Source organism: Rhineura floridana, chromosome 11, assembly GCF_030035675.1.
Source record: "Rhineura floridana isolate rRhiFlo1 chromosome 11, rRhiFlo1.hap2, whole genome shotgun sequence".
Classification (NCBI taxonomy): Eukaryota; Metazoa; Chordata; class Lepidosauria; order Squamata; family Rhineuridae; genus Rhineura; species Rhineura floridana.
In genome coordinates this window covers 68,352,013-68,376,800 of record NC_084490.1, presented here as the reverse complement: position 1 = coordinate 68,376,800, position 24,788 = coordinate 68,352,013, and the positions used below count along the sequence as shown (strand labels likewise).

The 24,788-nt window shown below is 42.5% G+C and overlaps 1 protein-coding gene across 1 annotated transcript in view; it reads right to left on the bottom strand.

Annotated features, from left to right (window-relative positions):
- LOC133367017 (poly(rC)-binding protein 3-like) overlaps positions 1 to 24,788 on the bottom strand; it is a 482,686-nt gene that overhangs the window by 411,155 nt on the left and 46,743 nt on the right. The gene's annotated exons all lie outside the window — the stretch shown is intronic.

Below are 24,788 nucleotides of genomic sequence, written 5' to 3'. Positions count from 1 at the left end.
CATATTGATGTTGTTATTCCAGTTGATACAAGTCCTCATCCTTCTCCTGGGCAATTAATTATACAGCCACAAGAGGCCAGCGTGCATTTTTCACATTCTGCAATGTTAAATTGAAAGTAGCCCCCATGCCATTCTGATGCTTCCCATAACCTCATTTCAAAACAAAACCTTACAAAACCTATAGTTCTGAACTCAGAAACATTTGCTTAACAACTCTACATTTTCATGGCGATACACAAAACAGTCAGAGAGAATAGAGAGTTCAAAGTCCAAAAAGAGGGGGGGGACCCAGAACCCTTTTGGACTTTTTTCTGTCAGAGTTCTCATAATCTGTTGAAATTCATTAAAAATCAGCCATGTTCACAGAGCACCTACAACCCTATTACTGACCTTGCCCCATATTCTGGCCTTCATCTTCTGCAGTTTAAAAGTTAAAAAAAATGCCTGGCTCATTTTTAATTAATTTAAGAAATTTAGCATTGAACTAATTTTCAGGCATGCTCAGTAAGAACCAACTGTCAGTGTTCTAAAAGCCAGACTCACAGCTGCTGGCCTTGCCTAATCAGGGGGCCACACCCACACCAGACTTTGATTTCACTTTCATGGCTTCCCCTAGAGAATCCTGGGAAGTGTATTTTATGAAGGGTGCTGAGAGGAAACTTCTATTCCACTGACAGAGCTCCAGTGACCAGAGTGGTTAAACAGTCAGCCACTCTGTCTGAAGGTCTGTGAGGGGAACAGGACGTCTCCTAGCAACTCTCAGAACCCTGAGAGTGAAATAAAGTGTGGATATGGCCAGGGGCAGCTTTGGTTTAAATTTGGGTGGGAGGCTACATGTGCCTGCTGTAGAATAAAAGTGTGGGGAAAGCATTGAAAATCAATGATACTGTTCACAATGTTCTCCTTTTAGAAAGGAAAGGGGCTTCCCCCCTGCCCAGTGGCCACCCACCCAATCTCCTCCCTTCCCCCTCCTCCTACCCTCCCTGCCCCTCTCCTGGGTCAGTGCTGGATTACGACCTAGGAGACCAGGGTTCGAATCCCCAAACAGCCATGAAGCTGACAGTGACTTTGGGCCAGTCACTGCCTCTCAGCCTCAGAGGAAGGCAATAGTAAAACCATCTCTGAATACCGTTTACCATGAAAACCCTATTCATATGGACACCATAAGTTGGGATTGACTTGAAGGCAATCCATTTCCATTTTCACTTCAATATAGCAGAAGGGATATCCATGTCACATCAAAACCAAAGGGATCATTCAATTCTGGTGAAGGGCGGGTAATTCACCCTAAAATTCCACACTAAGCATCATCAGTTAGATGCAAATTGAAATGACATTAGATTGCTACAATTTTCTTTTTGATTTCCATTTTCAAACATGATTACACAGAAATAAATCCCAATGAACTCAAAAAGTATGCAAATGATCAAAAAACCCTTCCTCCTCCTCCTTCCTATCCCCTCCCTCTTGCCCCTTCACTCCACCTTCCTTTGCCTCTCCTTCCCCATCCCCATCCCCTTCCAATCCCCTCCTTCCCCTTCCCCCTCCCCATGGTCAGTTTTACCTATCTCAAGCATGATTGCACGGGAGTAAATACCATTGAAATCTATAAGCATGCAGATGATCAAACCTCCCCTCTCCTCCCCCTTCCTTTGCCCCCCTCCAGTCCCCTCCTTCCCCTTCCCCCTCCCCATGGTCAGTTTTACCCATCCTAAGTATGATAGCATGGGAGTAAATCCCACTGAACGCAATAAACATGCAAATGATCAAACCTGTCCTTCTCCTTCTCCTCCCCTTCCTGCCTGCTTCCACCCCCTCCTCTCTTCTGCCCTTCCTCCCCTCCCTCCTCCTTCCTTCCCCATCCCCTGTGGGCATTTTCACCTGTCCTAAGCATGATTGCAGGGGAGTAAATCCCACTGAACTCAATAAACATGCAGATGATCAATCCATTCTCAGCAAACTTGCACAGGATCCCATTTCTTACCTGTCAGATTAAAAAGCAGAGAGATTCACTAATAGGCAGAAAACCTTGTGGTTTAAGAATGTACCTATAGCCCACAGATATTTCTATCAAACTTTAAAAAGCAGGGAAATTGGGCAGCTATAGTGAATGCACCAGGGGAGCAGGACACCTGACCTCCTCTCTGAGATATTGTACTGCCCTACAAATTGGTCAAAATGCATACACAATTTGGGTTGGTGTTTCACAGTCCAATCCACTTGCTGTGTAGCTTGGAAGAATTTGGTAACATGTTCCTCTGAGCATATGGTGAGTGGTGGCAACACCTGCCATCTCCAAAGATGGAGAGTTACATTTTTGTATGTTTGTTGGTGTTCTTCTTACTTTGCTTCTTTTCTGTGTTACTCCTGGTTCTACGGAGAATCTAACCTAGAAAATTATATTTCACTCATTATTCATCCTAGAAATCTGTGTCAAATTTATTTTTATCAATTTCAAAGCCTTTTTATTGGTCAATGTCATATGATGGTAAAAACAGCCTTTTGTGTGTCAAACTGGAGGTTATGCTGTATTTGTATTTTGGGCACATTAACAGTTAAATCTGAAACTGCAGTTTGATGTAAAATCAAACTCATTACAATATGTTGATACTTAAGCAATGACTCTAGCTGTTGGAAAAAAGAGGATGTATGATTTCAGCCTGCTATGTTGAAACCACTTTATTTAAGGCAAGGTGTTCAAGATCAAATAAAAACATAGAGCACACCTAGAAATTTGCTAGAATATATTTCACCTCCCATTGTTTTATCTTGTGCAAACTGAGACACTCCTCATGTCCATTGGAAACTATTATGCAGAACAGTCAGTGCCATTATTCCACAATTGTTCTTGGAGCTTTTTTTTAGTGTTGCAAAGTGTTGCTGTACTTCACATTTTCACAGAAACAGAAGCAAAAGAAAATGATTTCCTATACGAAACTTCACTAAAATTGCAAACTCAAACATATTTAATGTGACTATATGAACTATATCATTTTAATATTGTTGCTTCCTCCCTACTAAAACAAGATCACTACAGCACATGTCTTCTTTCTATTATTTGGGCTGATTGCAGGTGTTGCCACCACTCACCATATGCTCACAGGCACGTTCCCAAATTCTTCCCAGCTACACAGCAAGTGGAATGGACTGTGAAAGGCCAACCCAAACAGTGTTTGCATTTTTACAAATCTGTGGGGCAGTATAATATCACAGACAGGAGGTCAGGTTTCCTGATCCCCTGGTATATTTACTATAGCTGCCCAATTTCCCTGCTTTTAAAAGTTTAATAGAAATATCTGTTGGTTATAGGTGCGTTCTTAAACCGCAAGGTTTTTTTGCCTAGTAGTGAATTTCTCTACTTTTTAATCTGAAAGGTAAGAAATGGGATCCTGTGCCAGTTTGCTGAGAATGGATTGATCATTTGCATGCTTATTGAGTTCAGTGGGATTTACTCACCTGCAATCATGCTTAGGGTAGGTGAAACTGACCACAGGGAATGGGGAGGAGAGGAGGGGAGCAGGCAGTAGTAGAGGAGGAGGGCAGGTTTGATCATTTGCATGTTTATGGACTTCAGTGGGATTTACTCCCGTGCAATCATGCTTAGGATAGGTGAAACTGACCTCGGGGAGGGGCAGGAGGGGAGGAGGGCAGGAAGGGGGAGGGGAGGAGATTGGGTGGGTAGGCACGGGGCAGAGGGGAGGCTCCTTTCCTTTCCAAAAAGAAAACATTGTGAACAGTATCATTCTTTTTCTGGGTTTCCCCCACCTTTTTATTCTACAGCAGGAAAATGTAGTCTCCCATCCAAATTTAAACCAAAGCTGTCCCTAGCCACATCCACACCAGACCTTTATTTCACTTTAGACAGTAATGGCTTCTCCCAAAGAATCCTGGGAAGTGTAGTTTGTGAAGGGTGCTGAGAGTTGCTAGGAGATGCCCTGTTCCCCTCACAGAGCTTCAGTCAGAGTGGCTGATTGTTAAACCACTGGTCACTGGAGCTCTGTCAGGGGAGTAAGAGTCTCCTCTCAGCACCCTCCACAAACTACACTTCCCAGGATTCCCTGGGGGAAGCCATGACTGTGTCATGTGAAATCAAAAGCTGGTGTGGGTGTAGGCAAGCTCAGCAGCTGGGAGTCTGGCTTTTAGAACACTGACAGTTGGTTCTTGCTGAGCATGCCCAGCCGTATCAAGTTCAATGCTAAATTTCTTAAATTAATTAGAAATCAGCCACACATTTTATTAACTTTTAAACAGGAGAAGATGAAGTTCAATGTATGGGACAAGGTCAGTAATATGATTACAGGTACTCTGTGAACATGGCTGATTTTTAATTAATTTTCACAAATTATGAGAACTCTGACAGAAAAAGGTCCAAAACGGCTCTGGGTTTTTTCCTCTCTCTTTTTACCCTTTGAACTCTTGATTCTCTCTGACTGTTTTGTGTATTGCCGTGAAAATTTAGAGGGTTGTTAAGCAAATGTTTCCGAGTTCAGGACTATAAGTTTTGTAAGGTTTTGTTTTGAAATGAGGTTATGGGAAGCATCAGAATGGCATGGGGGTATTTTCAATTTAACATTACGGACTGTGAAAAATCCACGCTGACTATAGTATACAGCCACTCTTGTAGCTGTATAATTTCCAGTGCTAATGATGTATAAAACATTACACACTGAAGACACAGTTTCCTGGACATTATGCCATTCCTGAGCTCTCAACCCTGGATTGTTGCCAGCCCTTTAAAAACCCCTCTGCTTAACATGATATTCAGGGAGCACAACAATGCTCCACACATTTTCTCTGAAAGCATAAGCTGACTGGGTGTATTTATGTTAACATCCCTGCCTGCATTTAGCTGTTAATGTGCAACAGTAAACTCAACAATTAGGAAAGTGCAGAGGAGTTGTACCATCTGTTCTTTTATCTCAATGATCCCAAGAGAGCTGGCCTTTTGTGAAGATCTGTGCAGTGCATTAGGAAGCCAACATTCCAGCTCTCTGATGACAGAATCTGGAAACCAAAGCAAATTCAGCCAAAAATCTCTTCAAAACAATGAGGAACAGGGGAGGCATTTTGGGAGGCCAGAGGGCCATCACTCTGGTCTGCTCCCTTCTCCAAGTTTCAGAATACATGTGATTATTATCCCTCAGGAGCAAGTATCTCTGAAGCCAACCCACTTGCCCTCCACACTGAATATTGTTATAGACGTATAAGGCACACACAGCAAGTGCAAAAATACCTTTGCATTAAAAAAAACAAATTCACCCAGTGACTGTGTGACCTATATTAGTAACAGAGCTATTGGTATTCAGAGGCATAAAACAGAAAGTCACAAGAGATGGTCTTGATATACATTCTTACATTTAATCTTGAATATATGGAAAAGCAGACCTTTAAATCTTACCCTCACAACATTGAAACGTCACTTCTGAAAAATGCCCCCAAACTAGCAGATAACTTAATGTATATGTAGCCAGCCAAACAGTGTTCCTGTTCACATATAACATAATGCATATAATGCATCCTGTTTTGAAAAAGTGTGTGATTTGATTATACAGCCACGAGAGTTCAGCAATGTTAAATTGAAAATACCCCCATGCCATTCTGATCCTTCCCATAAGCTCATTTCAATACAAAGCCTTACAAAACGTATAGTCCTGAACTCAGAAATGCTTGCTTAACCCTCTAAATATTCATGGCAATACACAAAACAGTCAGAGAGAATCAAGAGTTCAAAGTGTAAAAAGAGAGAGAGAGAGAGAAAAAACAGACCCCTTTTGGACTTTTTTCTGTCAGAGTTCTCATAATGTGTGGATCCTCTTACTGACCTTGCCCCATACTTTGACCTTCATCTTCTGCAGTTTAAAAGTTAATAAAATGTGTGGCTGATTTTTAATTAATTTAAGAAATTCAGCATTGAACTCAATGATAAGGATGGGCATGCTCAGTAAGAACGAACTGTCAGTGTTTTAAAAGTCAGACATAGCTGCTTGACTTGCCTAATCAGGGGCCAAACTCATACAAGATCTTGATTTCACTTGAGACAGTCATGGCTTCCCCCAGAGAATCCTGGGAAGTGCAGTTTGTGAAGGGTGCTGAGAGGAGACTCTTATTCCCCTGACAGAGCTCCAATGGCCAGAGTGGTTTAACAGTCAGCTGCTTTGATTGAAGCTCTGTGAGTGGAACAGGGCATCTCCTAGCAACTCTAACCACCTTTCACTAACTACACTTCCCAGTATTTTTTGGGAGAAGCCATGACTGTCTAAAGTGAAATAAAGATCTGGTGTGGATGTGGCCAGTCACAGCTTTGACTTAAATTTGGATGGGAGGCTACATGTTCCTTCTGTAGAATAACAAGTTGGTGGAAACCCAGAAAAAGAGTGATACAGTTCACGATGTTTTAATTTTGGAAAGGAAAGGGGCTTCACCTATGCCCAGTGCCCAGTCACCCAATCGCCTCCCCTCCCCCTTCCTGCCCTCCCCCTCCCCTTCCTGCCCCTCCCCCAGGACAGTTTCACATATCCTAAGGATGATTGCACAGGAGTAAATTCCACTGAACTCAAAAAGCATGCAAATGATCAAACCTGCCCTCCCCTCCTCCTCCTATCCCCTCCCTCTTGCTCCTTCCCTCCCCTTCCTTCACCCCTCCCTCCCAATCGCCACCTTCCCCCTCCCCCTCCCCCTCCTTCTCCTTCTGCTCCCCCTCCCACCTTCCTCCTCCCCTCTACTCTACTCTCCCCTTCCTCCTACCACCTGGTCAGTTTTACCTATCCTAGCCATGATTGCACAGGAGTAAATCCCACTGAACTCAATGAGCATGCAAATGATCAGACCTGCCTTCCCCTCTCATCTCTCTTCCTCCTCCTCCTCCCTTCTTCCTCTCCTCCACTCTTCCTTCTTCCTCCTCCCTGCCCACACTAGGCCTCCCTCCCCATGGTCAATTTTACCTATCCTAAGCATGATTGCACTGGAGTAATCCCACTGAACTCAATGAACATGCAAATGATCAAAACTGCCCTCCTCCTTCCCCTCCTGCCTCCCCCCCATCCCCTCTGGTCAGTTTCACCTACCCTAAGTATGATTGCAGGCTCGTAAATCCCACTGAACTCAATAAACATGGAAATGATTGATCTATTGTCAGCAAACTCACATAGGATCCCATTTCTTACCTCCCAGATTAAAAAGCAGAGAAATTCAATAACACGCAAAAAACCTTTAAGAACGTACCTATGGCCCACAGATATTTCTATCAAACTTTAAAAAGCAGGGAAATTGGGCAGCTATAGTGAATGCACCAGGGGAGCAGGACACCTGACCTCCTCTCTGAGATATTGTACTGCCCTACAAATTGGTCAAAATGCAAACACAATTTGGGTTGGTCTTTCACAGTCCAATCCACTTCCTGTGTAGCTTGGAAGAATTTGGCAACATGTGCCTCTGAGTTTCCTGTAGTAAATGTTTCTGTGAATTTGTGAAGTACAGCAACACTTCGCAACACCAAAAAAAAAAAGCTCCAAAAACAATTGTGGAATAATGGCACTGATTATTCTGCAGAATAGTTTCCAATGGACATGAGGAGTCTCTCAGTTTGCACAAGATAAAACAGCGGGAGGTGAAATATATTTTAGCAAATTTCTAGGTGTTCTCTATGTTTTTCATTAACTATGCTCACCTTTCCTTAAGTGGAGTAGTTTAAGCATTGCAGGCTGAAAACATGCATCTTGGGCAGGCCAAGTTTGTTTTTTCCAACAGCTAGAGTCATTCCTGAAGTAGCAACATATTGTAATCAGTCTGATTTTACATCAAACTGCAGATTCAGATTCAACTGTTAATGTGCCCAAAATATAAATAGAACAAAACCTCCTGTTTGACACACAAAAGGCTGTCTTCACCAGCATATGACATTGACGAATAAAAAGGTGTTGAAACTCATAAAAATAAATTTGACACAGATTTCTAGGATGAATAATGAGAGAAATATAATTTTCTAGGTTAGATTCTCTGTAGAAACAGTAATAACACAGAAAAGAAGCAAAGAACACCAACAAACATACAAAAATATAATTCTCCATCTTTGGAGATGGCAGGTGGTGCCACCACTCACCATGTGATCCAAATTCTTCCAAGCTACACAGCAAGTGGATTGGACTGTGAAAGACCAACCCAAATTGAGTTTGCATTTTGACAAATGTGTGGGGCAGTACAATATCTTAGAGAGGAGATCAGGTCTCCTGCTTCCCTGGTGCAACTATAGCTTCCCAATTTCCCTGCTTTTTAAAGTTTGATAGAAATATATGTTGGCTATAGGTATGTTCTTAAGCCACAAGGTTTTTTGCCTATTAGTGAATATAAGTAAAATTATTATTAAAATAGTGCTACAGAACCTTTATCGGGGGAAACAATAAAACTAGACAAACACCAAACATTCCAAATATTCAGAGGAAATCTCGAGTAGAAATTGATTAATGGGTGAAGGTCTAGTTCCATTTGAATTGGGTAATCTAATTGTAGGGGAAGAACCCTTTCAAGACAGCAGTTAGGCTGAATCTTCCAGCTCTGCCAATTAGTCCTATGAATGTTGAAGCCAGGTCTGCTATTTCTTTGCCAGAAGAAACCCCTTTTGGGGTGCCATACAATGTAAAGAGACTTTCAAGATCCTCAAAAGTTTCCCCATCTTCTATAGGAACCAAGAAGGGGTGATCTCATCTATCTGTTTAATAACCTTTGATATTACTTTGTGGAAGGTCCCTTAAAAGGAAGGGAAGGTGTTATTTGAGATCAGATCCCAAGCTGATTAACCAGAAAACTCTGACATGCAAGTTCTCCTGCAACAGGAATTGTGTTCAACCTGGGAATAGTAGAACAAATGATATAAGGAGATATCTGCAGCCTGGGATAGGCAAGGAGATGGTTAGAGAACACCTAGCTATTTTGAATGAGTTCAAATCTCCAGAGCTAGATGAATTGCATCCTAGAGTGCTGAAGGAACTAGCAAATTTGTTTCATAGTCACTCTCTGTTATCTTTAAGAGTTCTAGGAGAACAGATAAGGTACTGGGAAACCGTAAACGGGCAAATGTTGTTCCTATCTTCAAAACAGAGAAAAAGGTAGATCCAGGAAACAACAGACTAGTCAGCTTGATGTAGAATCAAGGAAAAATTCAATAACAGATTATTAAGCCATTTGTCTGGAAAGAAACACATACCTAGGAAAGAAAGCACTGATTAAAGAGAGCCAGCATGGCTTTATCAAGAACAAGTAGTTTCATACCGATCTTGTCTTCTTTTTTGAGTTACTGGTTTGGTAGATCATGAGAAAGCCATAGACATAGAGTATCTTCATTTTAGCAAAGCATTTGAGAAAGTCTCCCATGATATCCTGGCTTACAGATGGTTAACCTCTGAGATGGACAATACTACCACTGGGTGGATCCACAACTGGCTGAACAAGCATACCCAGCAAATGCTCACTAATGGCTGTGGGTCAGCCAGGACAGAGGTCTCAAGTGCCACGGGGCCCTATTCTTGGCCATTTTCTATTCAACAGTTGTTTTTTAAATGACTTGGATGATGACATAGAAGGGATGTTTTTCAAATTTGCAGATAATGTGAAGTTGGGAGGGATAGATAACACCAGAGAAGACAAAATCAAAATTTGAAACAAGTTTGAGAGGGCCGGAATGCTGGGCCAGAACTAACATGATGAAGTTAATCAGCTAAATGCAAAGCCCTGCAATTATGTACTTAAAAGAAAATAGGGGAGAGGAGACTTGGCTTGACAGGAACACACAGGAAAAGGATCTAGGTCAGTCCTGTAGCTGGTCTTCTTTGTTAGATGGGGTAGCCACATTTCTAAGTGGGGCATTTTGGGGAGAGGCACATAGCGTCAGCCACCCCCTGCCCCACTCACTGGTGTAGAGGATGTGAGTGTCAGGCCAGAGAAAGGTAAGGCAGTGGTCTTCTCCCTGACTACTCCTCCACCCAGACAGTGTTAACTTAAATGAGTGAAGTTAATCTGTTGAATGGTTTCACCCTTTTTTGAGAGATCTCCAGCAATACCAGATTCAAAAGCTTGACTTTGCCTATAGCTACAGTCGTCTTTCACCTGTGGTCTGTCCCTGTGTTCTGATTCTCCATGAACTGAATTACTTTGGTAATGACAATGAGGTCCCAAGCTCGGCTTTGATGCTGGATTAAGTATCTCAGTTTTAGATTCCACCCGGAAAAAAACTTGTCCATACAACAAGTTTAGGGAAGGGCAGAGAGAAAATAAATACGTTAGGCTAGGTTTGTTAACTCCTCCTTGAGGGTCCCTCCTTCTAGTCTTGGTTCTGACCCTTAGATTTTCCTTCCTGTTGGACAATTAAGGGAAAACCTTTTAACTGGTTGCTATATAAAGGACTAACTAAATGATTGGAAACTAATTGTGGACAGCAACTGGAATTTTTTTTACTGGCTCCTGGGTCGATTTTTCTACCCATAAACCCTGTAAAGGCCTCATGCTGAGCAACACACATTGAGAAAATCAGAATTTAGGCCTGAGTTACATCCTAGATGGCCAACTAGTTAGATAATTGTAGTGTGGACAGCAGTGTTTCTATTCCTCTAAAGCAGTTTTCATCCTTTGCCACTGAGTACTCGAGAAAAAGAAGAAAACATAGCCACTATGATTATGAGTACAGTGAGGGCTCTAAAACAGTAAAGGGTAACTTATGGTGGATATTTTTTCAGATCACTTTAAGTTCTCTCTTTATTTCACCGTTTAACAAGCACCCAATCCTGCTCTACTTCACATAATAACTGCAGAATAAACAATCTCTTCTTTCTCACTGCAGGCAAACACATATGCTGCTTTACTGGTGGCAGGGCAGAGAATACAACCGAAACAGAAACAGAAAAGCAAAGCACAGGATAGTCCAAGGATTGGAATCTAACTCTAGCCCATAATACAAAGTTCTAATATTTAGCTCTTCTACACAGCCTGTTACTACACAGGCTGTTTTTTTCAGGATCACTTAAGTAATTATAGGGTGATCATGAAAAATCCACCATTAATCAGGGAAAGTCTTGAGAGAGCAGACTTTTGAGGGCTCTTCTAGATGAGGTTTTTGTTGTGCACTCGCCCTGCCTTATTCACTGAATTTGTCAGAGAATCTTATTCTTAAATCGCTCCAGTTCTTAAAACAAGCTATAATTCTTTAAATTGAGGCTTTTATTGTCTGTCATGTCACAAATTAAAAAGGCACTTTCCCCCAAAAAATGGGGGGGGAAGGGTGAAGCACAGCCCTAGCAGGATGGGGTGCATCCATTGGCCACACTCTAGCTACTGGGTTGATCAAGATGTCCCAGCTGATCATAAGCTAAACATGAGCCAGCAGTGCAATGTCGCTGCTAAGAAACCTCACACAATCTTAGGCTGTGCTAACAGAAACATCTAATGAGAAATAATAGTTCTGCTGTATGGGTCAGGCTGGAAAACTGGAGTACTGTGTTCAGTTCTCAGTGCCAAAATTTAAGAAGGCGACTGACAAATTGGAGTAAGTCTAGAGGAAGGCACCAGCAGGGCTGCCAACAGATGGGGGAAAGAGTCCATTTCTACTGGGCCCAGGGCGACCAGGGTCCCCAGACTCTTAGTTTTCATTTAAAAGAAAAAGTAAGTTTTTAAGTGCTCTGGATCAAAAGATATACACTCAGATATCAATGCCCCCAAATGTATAACCTCCAACAGTGGGTGAGACGGCCTTTGGAGGTTTTAAGGAGAGGCTGGATGGGCATCTATCAGGGATGCTGTAGTTGCATCCTGCACATAGATGCTGCATTGAGCAGGGAGTTGGGTTAGACGACCTCAAAAGACCCATCCGATTCTAAAATGCTACAATTCTAAAGAGGCCAGGATATTATCTTCATTTGCTGCCTTCTGCTTTCCCCATTTGCTTTTCCTCTTTTTACTTCATTAGTTTTTAATTTCCCCTCTATTGCTCCAATTCTCTCTCTGGTGATCTCTGCTGTCTTTCTTCACTATCTTTTAAAATCTTATGGCTGCAATCCTATATCCACTTACCTCAGAGTAAGCCCACTGAACTCATAGGGATTTATTTCTGAATAGAAATGCAAAGACTTTTTTCATCTTGCTTTTCCTCTCTAAGAGTCCAATCCAAATATATGTACTCAGAAGTAAGCTCCCTGAGTTCAAGGGCACTTACTCCCAGGTAAACATATATGAGGTTGTAACCTAAATATATCTGCTTTAAATTTTAACATCCCCATAAAAGGAGACTTCTGTTGTAACAATGACTGTCTACTTTTATGAAGATGCAATACTTCACATATTTATTTTCTCTTTCTGTTCTCCATGCCCTTCCTTCTCATAACAAAGATGATTAATTATATTTTACAGCCCTCCAACAAAAGTTTTCTGTAAGTCACATGTTGGCTATCTGCAGGCCATGCGTAGCCTTCTGAGATCTGCGGCAGCCCCACCACCACCACCACCACAAAAAACTGTCCACATACATGTACACCTCACCATTATGACTTTTCCAGACTAGCAGTTCAGATGTCTCTCAGCCTGTACAAGCCCACAGAATTGCTCTTATGAGGTGCTCTCTTGGAGCAATGTTGTTTCCACTTCCTCCTTCAACTCTATTAGTGGAGTGATTAAGCCTAAATCATGCATTTTGAGTTCAAGTATTGCATTTCTGACACTTATACACTGACCCGTACTAAACATATTTATATGCGTCCCAATAAGCAATGCCCATGGGATGGGGGAGGTTAATGACAAATATGTACTTCCATGTTTTAGTGTTATGTTTCAAGAGCTTGCTACAATCCCGTCAGCCTTCCAAGTCACACTGCAGCCTCCAGACTGGAAAGGACGAAGCACTTCCCCTTCTCAGGATCCTGTGGTTTTCTCAGCAACACTTCCTACCCTCTTTGACAGCCCTTGCCAATCTCACTGTGTTCATTACTCTCAAGAAATTGGACACAGAATTGCAGCCTAAGCGGTGGTTAACTGCTGCTGATGTGCTGTCTTCCAGCCAACTGAAGAATTGCAGGCGGAAGTTGTCTTTCTAGTGCTGGAATATGAACCTTTGTGGTACCATGAGAGCCTTAGCAAAACCTGGACATCAGCAAATGCGCTAGCATTCCCATGGTCCATCAATGTGATTTAAATTTGCATGACAAGAGTGCATAGAATCTCTGAATGGTTACACCTAACCATAGTATATTCATTGACTCTGAGCTTGCATTCTTGTTTAAGAAAACGTGACCTAGCCTACCTCTTCTTAGAAAAATTCCTAACAACCTGCAGGAAAAGATTGGGTCAAGAAAAATATGATCTCATTGTTAAGAGAGATTTGGGGAACAATCCAAACCAACTACAAATCCAATACTTCTAGAAAGATCTTCAAAAGAAGTAGGTCCATAGGACAACACTGAAGGACAACTTTGTTTTATTCTCTAGCTTGTACATAGCATGGCGGTCCTGAGATGGCAACCTGGAAGGTTTTTCAAGCATAAGAATCATCCATGGACCCCATCATTGTCTAAGCTTGGTGAAATGAGAACTGTAGCAGAACCTCCAAATGCAATCCCCAAAGTGATTGCTGCCATAACAGTTCAAATGCTTTCATTGGGAACCTCACAAACATTCCTAGAGTACACCAACTATACAAGTTGGAGAATTCCAACAAGAATGGAAACGGGAGCAGGAATTGCCAATGTTTATTTATTTATTTATTTGATTGAACTTTTATACCGCCCATAGCAAGCTCTCTGGGCGGTGTACATAAAAAATAAAACACTTACAACAATTTAAAAGCAGCACTTATTCATCCCATGTCTGAAATGGAAATTAATCTAAATATGATTGGTATTTGCTGTTGTTGTCAGTACACAAATGATACATAACAATAGATAATTGTTGACATTCCAGTGACTGAGGTGTGGGCATCCTTTGCGTAGGCTAATACCTCAGGTACATATTAACACATGAATCTGCAGCCACTTTGGGTTCAAGGAAAACAAAGGCATTACCTATGTTTCACGCATTCACTGGGTGTAATGTGATCTTATTCTTTGTTGGGAAAGGCAAAAAGTCAGGCTTGTGACATGTGAAACATAACTCCAGATGTCACAAATAAATTTCTGACACTGGCAGAAACATCAGCACGTATTCCTGACAATATCATGGTGCTATTTGAAAGATATGCAGGACATATATGAGGAAAGGTATTCCAAAGGGATCCAAAGTTACTAAATCCTGCAGACTCAAGTTGGGAGAGGAGTGGTAGGTCTCAATGGCAACCAAAGTGGGCATCTCTTAGTCAAGCTCAGAACAAGTGCTTTGAACTTAATGTTCATAGCACTTTTTTTATGAACTTACTGTAACAGTAAGAAGGCATGCAGAGGCCTATGCAAGCGTTACAAAGCCAGCCTTAATTGCAGTGCTCTTTATCACTGCAAAGGAAACTTTTCAGGAATAAGTCACCTTGAACAACAGTAGGGGCATACACTTCACAGAATTTATGCCACAAACAAGTTTCTAAGTTTCCAATTGATCTATAAAATTGGTTCATGAAAATGGCCAATTTATGACACATAATGCATTATCAATTTGCACTCAACTAAGAAGCATGCAAGATTATTTTTGGGTTCTTAATGTTGGTGCTAATATTAGGTCAGAGATGAATAAGAAATGATTTTTCAAAGACAGTATTGTGGTGCTCACCCCAATCTCCAAGCTGTGAAAGACTTCAGGGGTTCCACCACTTACCTAGGGTTCAGTTTCCTTGGACTGAAGGTCACTGGAGACTGTAGTGTATTTAGGCTATACAGTTTTATTGACACACATATACAACCTGAGTATAAGATGGAAGAGCTCACAGCATCTTGCTTCCCAAAAGCCATAGCTTTGGATTCAGCAAAGAGAGCAAATCACACATCTGTGTCTTCACAGCTTGCAGCTCCAGATCAGACTAGCCAAGGCTACCTCCTGACCTATTGTTCTCTTACTTGCAAGCTGGCCTACAGCCAGGTGAGGTGTGGGGAGGCCTACCCACTCCTGAAAGAGCATCATCAGCCAATTGTTCCTATAACAACATGGCCAAATCTATGGTAATGCAGATAGGATGCTTGACAGACTTGGCCAGAATCATTACCTTAACAAAGAGACTGGTTTGACCAGCAGGTTCCTTCTGCTATAGATTCCAGCGTTACAAATACAGAATCACGGGCTTGGAGGAGACCCAATGACATCATCCAGACCAACCCCCTAATCCTATAACAGTATCTTGAAATGTCTAACAACATTTTCTAGTAAATTATTTTATGTACATTTATTTAAGTATAGGATTTCATATTACATTGTGAACATGCATCCCCTTGTTTTGTTTTGTAGGTACAACCATTTTATATTTGTCATCTAATTTTGACCTACCATCACTAATGGGAGCATTCTCAATACAGAGAATACTAGTTTATAAACAAACTCTGTAAAAATTAAAACTATTTCAAAACAACAGTACATATGAGCAGGGCTGGCACCAGAGGCTGGCCAAGTTGGGTCCTGGCCGAGGGCTCCTACAGCCCCGAAGGGCCCCTCCTTAGGGTGAGAGGGTGGTGCTTCCATTCCATGATCCACGCAAGTGTCGTGTCCTGCAATCTGACCCTGCTGTGGAGAGGGAGCTCCCAGCCCCCCCAATACAGACAGCACAGGCTTAAATAAACCCACATGCATACCCCACCTACCTCTCCTGTCAGTGTGAATGTTGTGTGCACTGTGCATGCACGTCATTCACACAACACAAGAGGTAGATGGGGTGTGTGGGTGAGCTTATTAGTCCTGCACCTCCTGTACCAGGGGCTTGGGCTATGGCACTATGGGCATGGATCAGGCTGGTGCCAAGGGCCCAATCATACCTGGTGCCAGCCCTGGATGTGAGGGAGGAGCCTTATTAGGAGATATTTATGTATTATCACTACATGTTCATGGAAACTTTGATGCTTTTAACCCAAAGTGCACAATTTGGTCAAACATCTTGTCTTACCTACTCTACTATGTGGACTTTCAAGGATGGTTGCTCCTTTTCCTCGTTCACTATGGAGCAGAGAAGGAGAAGAGCCAGTACATATAGAGAACTGGGTTCCTGTGAGGTAAAAAGATATCTAGCAGTGCTGCAGCAAGAGTACAGATGCTGTGTTTACGTTAGAGCTGTGTCTAGCCTTTGCTCTTTATCTAGCCCCTGCTTCTACTTTGGCCATTTTCTCTTTATAGATCCTGCAAGGATGAGGATGAGGATGATTACATTTATTACCCACCCTTCACCAGCTGGTCCCAGGGTGAGTTACAACAGTTTAAAATTCAATCGGATCCAGAAGTACCCCCAGACTATGAACTTGCTCCTTCCAGGTGAGTGTAACCCCAATCAGAACAGGCTGTCTTCCCACTTCCTAGACTTGAGAACTCGGAACACACAACGTCTCAGTCTCAGTCTCAGTTTCTTGACCTGCATCCAGCCCATCACCACCTCCAAACTCCTATCTAACTCTTCAATTGCCTCTCCCAGTTCAGAAGGGAGAGCTGGGTGTCATCCACATATTGGTGACACTTCACTCCAAAAAACTGATGACAGTTGCCAGCAGCTTCATATAAATGTTAAATAGCATAGGGGCAAGATGGAACCTTGTGGGACACACAGAAAAGTTCCCATTGCATCCAATAGTAGCCAGTACTTTCTAGAAACGTCCCTGGAGGTAGGAACAGAACCACTGAAGTACAGTGTCCCCAATCCCATCTCTCTGAGCCGTTCCAGGACACCATGGTCAATGATATCAAAAACCAGTGAGAGATCAATAATGAGCAGAGTAATAATAATAATAATACTTTATTACAGTCATTGACCAGCATAACAGTATACATAAAAAAAATTAAAAGGCAGCACAGAGCAGTTAAAAACTCGTTAAAAACAATTCTAAATCTTAAAATTGGCTATAAAGTTGTAACGTTCTTCTGCAAATCATAGCGGTAGCACAGAAACTAGCTACCTTTGCTGATATCTGAGGAGTTTGATCCGATAAGAGGAATTCGACAAAGAAGGCCTTGTTTCTGCCAGGAATGTTTTGTAGCATTGGGATAATTAACACAGATCGGAGGTCGTGATAGAATGAACAGTATAATAGAACATGACCCACCGATTCTATTGCCCCATTGCCACATTATAATCTCATTATAAGGATTTTTTTTGGAGCGGCTCTCCAAAAGTGCTGAGGGTAGAATATTAAACCTGGCTAGTGTGAACGCTACTCTAAATTTAGGAATAGTCAGGGTTGTTAAATAGTGGGCGGGTACAAAAGGCCTTACGTTAAGTCTAAATTCTGTGGCCCTCGTCAGGTGGCTTTGGAATTCAATGTCAAGAATTCGTTGCAGGATATACTCTTTTGCTTTAGCATAGCCCAACATGAGGATGAAGGGGGTAGAAAACCCTAAACTTAATATGTTTCGTATTTATCGACTCTTTCCATTTAGACTGGAAAGCGTCAGTTAGGGTATAAGGAGCCAAACCCACCGGTGCAAAGATCATTTTTAACCAGAATTTGATTCTGTGCATCCAAATGTGAGATCCTATCGTAGGAAGCCCAGCTTCTAGGTGTAGGATATGGTTAGGGACATAACATGGGACGGCAAGTATGGATCGTAAGAATTTAGTTTGAACTATTTCAAAGGCATCATAATTGCCATAGACACACACTCGTGAACCATAAAGCAGCTGGGCAATCACTTTTGCCACAAAGACCTGTATAGCTGCTGGAGCGTATTGGCCCCCTTTAGAGTAATAAAAAGAGAGGAGCGCCTTCGCACTTCTCTGGGCATTAGCAGTAACGGTCTTTGCTTGGAATCGCCACGTTCCCGACGAGTGAAATGTCATCCCTAGATATCTAAAGGAGGCTACTTGGTCAATTGGATACTCGTTTATCAACCAGCGATGCTTTGCCCTCTTCTTAGAGAAGACATTAATTGTCAGACATTCAGCTCTACAGTAATTAACAAGTGCCCTCAACAGACGCCTTAACCCAATACATGACAACGATTGAAGAACTATGTCATCTGCATACAGTAAGATGGACAGAGGCCTCCTAGATAGTCTGGGCAGATATATACAGATCGGTATCAAGCTTTTGACTAAAGAATTAATATAGAAGTTGAACAGTGTGTGGGCTAAAATGCACCCCTGGAATGAGCAGAGTTATACTCTCCTCATCACTCTCTTGACAAATGCCATCAACTGGGGTGACGAAGGCAGTTTTAGTGCCATGACCGGGCCTAAAGCCAGACTGAAATGGATCCAGATATTCAGTCTCCTCCAAGCACACCTGAAGCTAGACCTCTACCACCTTCTCAATCACCTATCATCAGTATCAAAGGGGGATACTTGCCCCTGGACAATAGTTGTTTAACACTTCTGGGTCCAAGGAGGTCCTTTTGAGGAGGGGATGTACCACCACCTCCTTCAAAGCAGATGGTACTTTACCCTCCTCCAGTGAAGTATTAATCACTCTCTGGGCCCACCAGTACCCCAATTTAGTAATCACATTAAACATACTCTGATGTCTCCTCCCTGACAATATGCCAGGTAATCTCACAGCCTCAGTTCCTGGTGGTTCCTCAGCTCCTTGGGAAGGAAATGGGGTGGGGGACACCATCAGGAACATATGTAGAGGCCTACTAGATCATTTTATTAGAGAATGTTTGATTACAGATCAATGTAGAGGCAATGAAGTAGCCTATATCATTCCTTAGAAGTCAGATGCATGCAGAAAAAGTTTTTGACAAGCAATAGTGGGAAGCAGTATATGATAAGGCATGCAAGTCCTTTTAGGGAAGATGGCAAGTCAAGGTTAGAGTCCAATAAATGAATTTCAAGAGTATCAGGAAGGGAGAGTGGGGTAAAGCCAGTCTTGCCTTGTGTGGGGCCATGAGCCAGGCCAATCTAATCCAGTATTCTAGTCAATCTAGTCCAGTATTCTGTTTCCCCAGTGACCAATCAGATGCCTATGAGATGCCCACAAGGAGGACATGAGGGCAATAGTCCTCTTCTGTTATTCCCCAACAGAGGCATGGGGACTCTTATCTTAGAAATAGAACGCCACAAGCAGGACTAGTAGCCACTGATAGTCATATCCCCCAGAATTTGTCTAAGCCCCTTTAAAGCCATCCAAGTTGGTGGCCATCATCAAATCTTGTGGAAGTGAATTTCATAGTTTATCGAAGTATTTTAGTACTTCCTCTTGTCTGTTCTGAATCTTTTCGCATTCAGCTTCTTTAAATGACCCCCAAGGGAGAAAAATATCTCTACCCACTTTCTCCACACCATGCATAACCTTGCACATGTCCATCATGACAACCTTACCTGCCTTTTTTCTAAACAAAAAGCCCCAGTCATTGCAACTTTCCCTTATATGGCAGTTGTTCCAGCCCTCTATTCATTTTAGTTGCCCTCTTCTGCATGCCACCATGAATTGCAGTTGCATCAAGTATCTAATACTGAGTGGTGCAAGTTTATCTATCTCTTTCCCTGTAGCTGAATCATAGGTAGGACAGCATAGACACATACTTCACATTTAAAAGAAAATTCTGGGTCTCATGTGATATGCAAATTTAAGAGGAAAAAGGTTGTGTGTGAGATAGCAATAGGCTCTGTTTCCATAGTAATCAGATTTGCCATTGGATCCATTATTTCTGATATTTTCTATCTTTGAGGAGAGAATTAGAAGTCGCAACTCTCCGTGCCTGTTTTCCGATTTCCCCCCCCCCCAAAAAATTCGGCGGGTTTAAAAAAAAAAAAAAAAGCTTTGAAATTGTTGATAGCATGAGAGATACATTTATCTATCTTAACTTTCTATGTCAGTTCTTGAAATGCGTATTCCCTTTCACTGATGTCAATTACGTGTTCATAGTAGCCATTACAATTCATTGATTGTTGTATTCTGAACCTTTTTATTTTTTGACTCACAGGATGGGGCAAGCACTGCAGCGAATCGAATTATCCTGCAAGCTAAATTATTAACTTTCTGCCTTTTTAACTGAAACATTCATATCATCATTTAAGTTTACCTTTTAATATACATCAGCCTCATGTTTAACTTTTTTCTTAAAATGTTTTGCACAATATCAAAATTACATTACATAGCTAATTTAAAATAAGCAAGCCTCATTTAATTGCTGGGGTAAGGTCTTTTCAATGAATATCTTAGGAAAAGAAACTGACAGAAAGCAGTAGGGGGGAAGACATTGACTTGATGGGCAATTATCTGCCTAATCTGCACTTGAAAAGGAATGCAAACAGGCAATTATTACAGAGTTCAGAATAAAGATTGATACCAGTGGAGACTCATGAATAAATATCTATTACAGTATCGATAATTCTCTGCAAAGCAAAAAAAAAATTATCAAAGGAGATTGGAAAAAGGATAAGATAGCGAAGGAAAAAGGAATCCGATTGTTAACTACCACCAGGGGGCCACACTTAAAAGTGAAATGTAAAAAGGGGGAGGATTCCATCCCTAGTGTGTGTGAGAGAGACATAGAGCGCAAGAGCAAGAAAATGGGTGCTGCTACCCACTTTGGCTTTCACCATGCCCATCACTGGCTCTGGCCCTATTAACGACTACAGTAGGGCCCCACTCATACAGCGGGTTATGTTCCGGACCCCTGCTGTAAAGCGAAAACCGCTGTAAAGCAGAACCGGTTGAATAGAATGGCGCGTGATGCCCGAAAACCAGCGTAAAAGTGGAACAAGCGCCGTATGAGTGGGGCTTTAGTCTAATTGCATCTAATTCTTCTCCCAGGCATTATAGCACGTGTTTTTAAATTGTTTTAATATTGTTTTAAATTTTAAAATTGTGTTTTAAATTGTTTTTAAAATATGTGTTTTAAATTGTATATTTGTTTTAATGTTTCTGATTGCTGTAAACCGCCCAGAAAGCTTCGGCTATGGGGCTGTATACAAGTGCAATAAATTAATAAATAAATAAATAATTGAGACCGCTGTATTAGTGAAGCGCTGTAAAGCGGGGCCCTACTGTATACAATAAGGGTGTGCACAAGCCACAAGAATCACCTTGTATCAGTGCTTCTGTGCCCTCTCCAGTCTGATCTGAAATCCAAGTTCTGAGTCGCTCTGTGGTCCCCATTCACTCATATGGGGAATATTAGGATGGTTATAACTTTTTCCCATTTTGGCCAAAGTTGATGAAATTTACAAGCACAGGAGCCCCTCCAGAGTGGATTAAACACATTATTATTGTTGTTGTTGTTATTCCATCCGTGCACATTTTTTAACCCTTTTCAACCCTTTTCACACCTGCTTTTCAAGTGCTTGTTTGTATCCTGCAACAGACCTTACAATGTGGGGTTGTCCAAAATGGTGCCTGTAGATTTCTGAAGAGCTCTGGGTTTGGGTTTGGGTTTTAAAGCAGGGAAGCACAGGATATTTAAAAGAATTTTAATGAAGACTTTAACTTCTTTCAAAAGCTTCTGCTGCTGACTTTTAATAAAGATTAAGAGTTCTTCAGCGCTCATTCAGGTAACATTTTGAACAGCCTCACTTCTTGCAATACCCATGCACCTAGAGAAATAAAGAGATATAGGAAAAGAGTTATACAATACAGAAAAGTACAGAAATAACAGAGTGACATGAAGGTTTGTTGGGACACTGATCAAACTTGGGTAGTGCTTTCCGAGCACACTTTCACCTTAGAGGCGTAAAAGGTACCTGAAACATCCCAATTTGCCTGGTTATTTAGTTCCCATACAGAGCCCCTGCAGCCCCTGAGAGAACATGGCCCTTGACTTCAACAACACTGGCCACTACTTCTGTAAGCCTTTGGGCAGGGACTTGGCTCTTCTCATTTTATGCTCACATTTTGTTTATTTTAAACTCTTAATTTTATAAGAATTAATAATTGTTGTGGTAATGATATGGGATGCTGGCAAAAGAGCAGAAGCTGCAGCTGCTACAGCAATACAGTAATACCTCACATTAAAGTACTCAATGCGACCAGAGCGAGTACGTAAACCGAAAGTGTCCTTAAAGTGAAGCACTACCTTTTAAAACTTTTTTCCCTCTCCTTCATGCAGAGCCTCAAAGCCCCACGTTAAAGCCTGTGCTGCTGCGCTGCCGTGCCTCCCAGCTGATCACAACTCCCAGCTGATTTGCGGTGGCGCAATCGCGTCTATTTCCACCCCCACGCACTAAAGCCTCTGCTGCTGCGCTGCCGCACCTCTCAGCTGATCGCGATCGTGCCTCCCAGCTGATTTGCAGTGGTGCGATCGTGTCTATTTCCACCCCCACGCACTAAAGCCTCTGCTGCTGCACTGCGTTTCTGGAGAAATACAGGCATATGGAGCATGTACGTTATAGCAAGGCGACGTTAAGTGAAGCGATGTTAAGCGGGGTATGCCTGTACTCAGGCCAAGTTCTAATGCAAAGGGGCAAGGTGTGCTGGCTGGCCATGTCTCTTAAGCTCTATTTTGAACCTCAAACCCATCTTAGAGCTACTAAGTGTCTGGCTCCTAAAAACTACATCTATGGCTCATTCCCCTCAAGTGACCTTAATTATTCAGAAGTAGTCTGCTGGAAGAAACCACCAAACCCCTCTCAGCTTCTGGAGCTAAGCAGGCCCTTCCTATAGGATAGTTACCTACCCTTTGAGATTCAAAGCTTTGTCAAACTGCCCTGTAACATGCAGACTCATCTAAATCCATCAGCGTGATCATAAAGAGCTGCCTCTCCTTTGGTGAAGGCACCCTATCCTGTCCAGAGTGCAAATAACCCATTGATACTAGAGTTGCCAGGTTCTTGGCCTGAGACTGATCCTGTATCTTTAGGAGAAGAGAAGGTCAGCCAAGTGCAGGTGTTCTTGCAACCCTGTAATGGGAAAAACCACAAGGTGGAATTCTCCCTCCCCCCTCCACAACTTTTAAAGATACCGAAGACCTCTTGGAGGCCGGGAGTTACGGCTCCCTCCTTCCTTTCCAGCACCAGCCCATGTTGCTGAATGTGTAAGTCTCCTTCTTTTCCCAGAACTGGGGTTCAGGGTGTAACACACTCATTCCTTAAAAAGTGCCAGAGAACTCAAACTGGAGATTAGGTAATAGCGTCCAGGTGCTTTACTCCCTGCACCAGTAGGATAGTTTTATGCCAAACCTGAACAAGAATGACGACTCCTCAGATGAAAATCCTGATAACACAAAGTCTGAAGACCTTTTGGGGCCTCCTGACTTCAGCACTACCCCAGATGCCTCCAACATCTCTGGAGAAGTGACAGCAGGCCCATCTGCAGCACAAGACACAAAGGGTGAGGTTCCTGACTCACTTGCAGAAGCTCCCTCACCTACAGAAGCAGAGGAGAAGGGCAAGCTGCCTCCCAGCTCCAGGTAATGCCAGCGGCAGAAAGTGCAAGCACAGCTGTTACCTGGCTACAGAGTGCACACCTCAAGGCCCAGAAAAAACAGGCTCCTTGGGAGTAAGGGGGCTCCTCAGAAGCAGGGAACCTCAAAGGCTATGCTAGCCACTTACCACTGGACCTGGGTAACCAGACTGCATAAGCTCCCAGTTGAAGACTGTTAGTTGCTGGAACAGCACAAGCCCATAGCTCTGAACATGGCAGTTTCTTGCACCTGCTGTCTACCTTGCCTGGCTGTGTGCTATTGCCCTTTGCTTTTTGAAACTAACCTACCTTTGGAGTGCTCTGATGTGTTTGAACTTGGCTTTGCCTCCTGATCCTGCTATTGGACTACACCCACTTTTGGACTGCCTTGCTGTGCTTGACCTTGGCTTCTCCTTAAGACCCTGCATTTCTGGACTGCCCTGTTACCTATCTGCTACTATACCCCTCTAAAGTTTGACCAGCCTCCTGTCTTGGGGATCTAGCTTCTCTCTCGCCTCTGGATAAGAGACCAAGGCAGGACAGCACTACTGGCCCAATCTGTCATACTGGAGCAATATCCATGCGGTAGTCTGAGCTGGTGCTTCAGTCCTTCAGTACAGCCATGACTATGTGACTTGAGGGGACCAATATGCTGGCTGCATACAACTGCTACTGCAACTGTCTCTCTCAGTCTTAGCAACTCATCAGACACTGTAACAGCACAGACTGCCTTGCGGTATATGGCAGCTCACCTTTGACACATTCTTGCCTCTGGGTTCTCATCTGCCCAACTTGGTAGATGGTCACCAGTCCATCTTTTGACTATATCTCTTCCTCCATTTCTTGGTCTTTATTGTTAATCTGGTGCCTAATCTTCATACCTTGTAATCTTTAAACGCCTGCTGAAAACTTTTCTGTTCTGCCAGGCTTATGCAGGCAATTAAGAAGATGTCTTTTTGCAGTAGTTGACCTTTGTTATTACTGTATATTTAATGGTTTTCATTGTATGGTTTGTTTTTGTCATAAACGGCTTTGCTGTTTTTTAAATGAAATAGCAGTATAGAAATACGATTATAAAGAAAATAAAGTAAAATAAAATACCATCCATGGCCATGTCTTCTGCCTCTGGCCCATTTGACACTTGCCAGAAACAGAATCCGTGGCAACGTCCCACAAAGTTAGGTGGCAGGCCTGATGGTCTCTTTTATCCAGCCAACTGGAGCCAAGAGACACCAGGAAGTGAGAAGTGGCACTGGCACCTATAGCTCACACGCTACTGATCAGCTGGTGCTGGGGGCTGCTGGGAAAGGTGGAGAAGGAGGAGGTTGTGAAGCCAGCATGCACACTTTAGCTAGTGCCTGA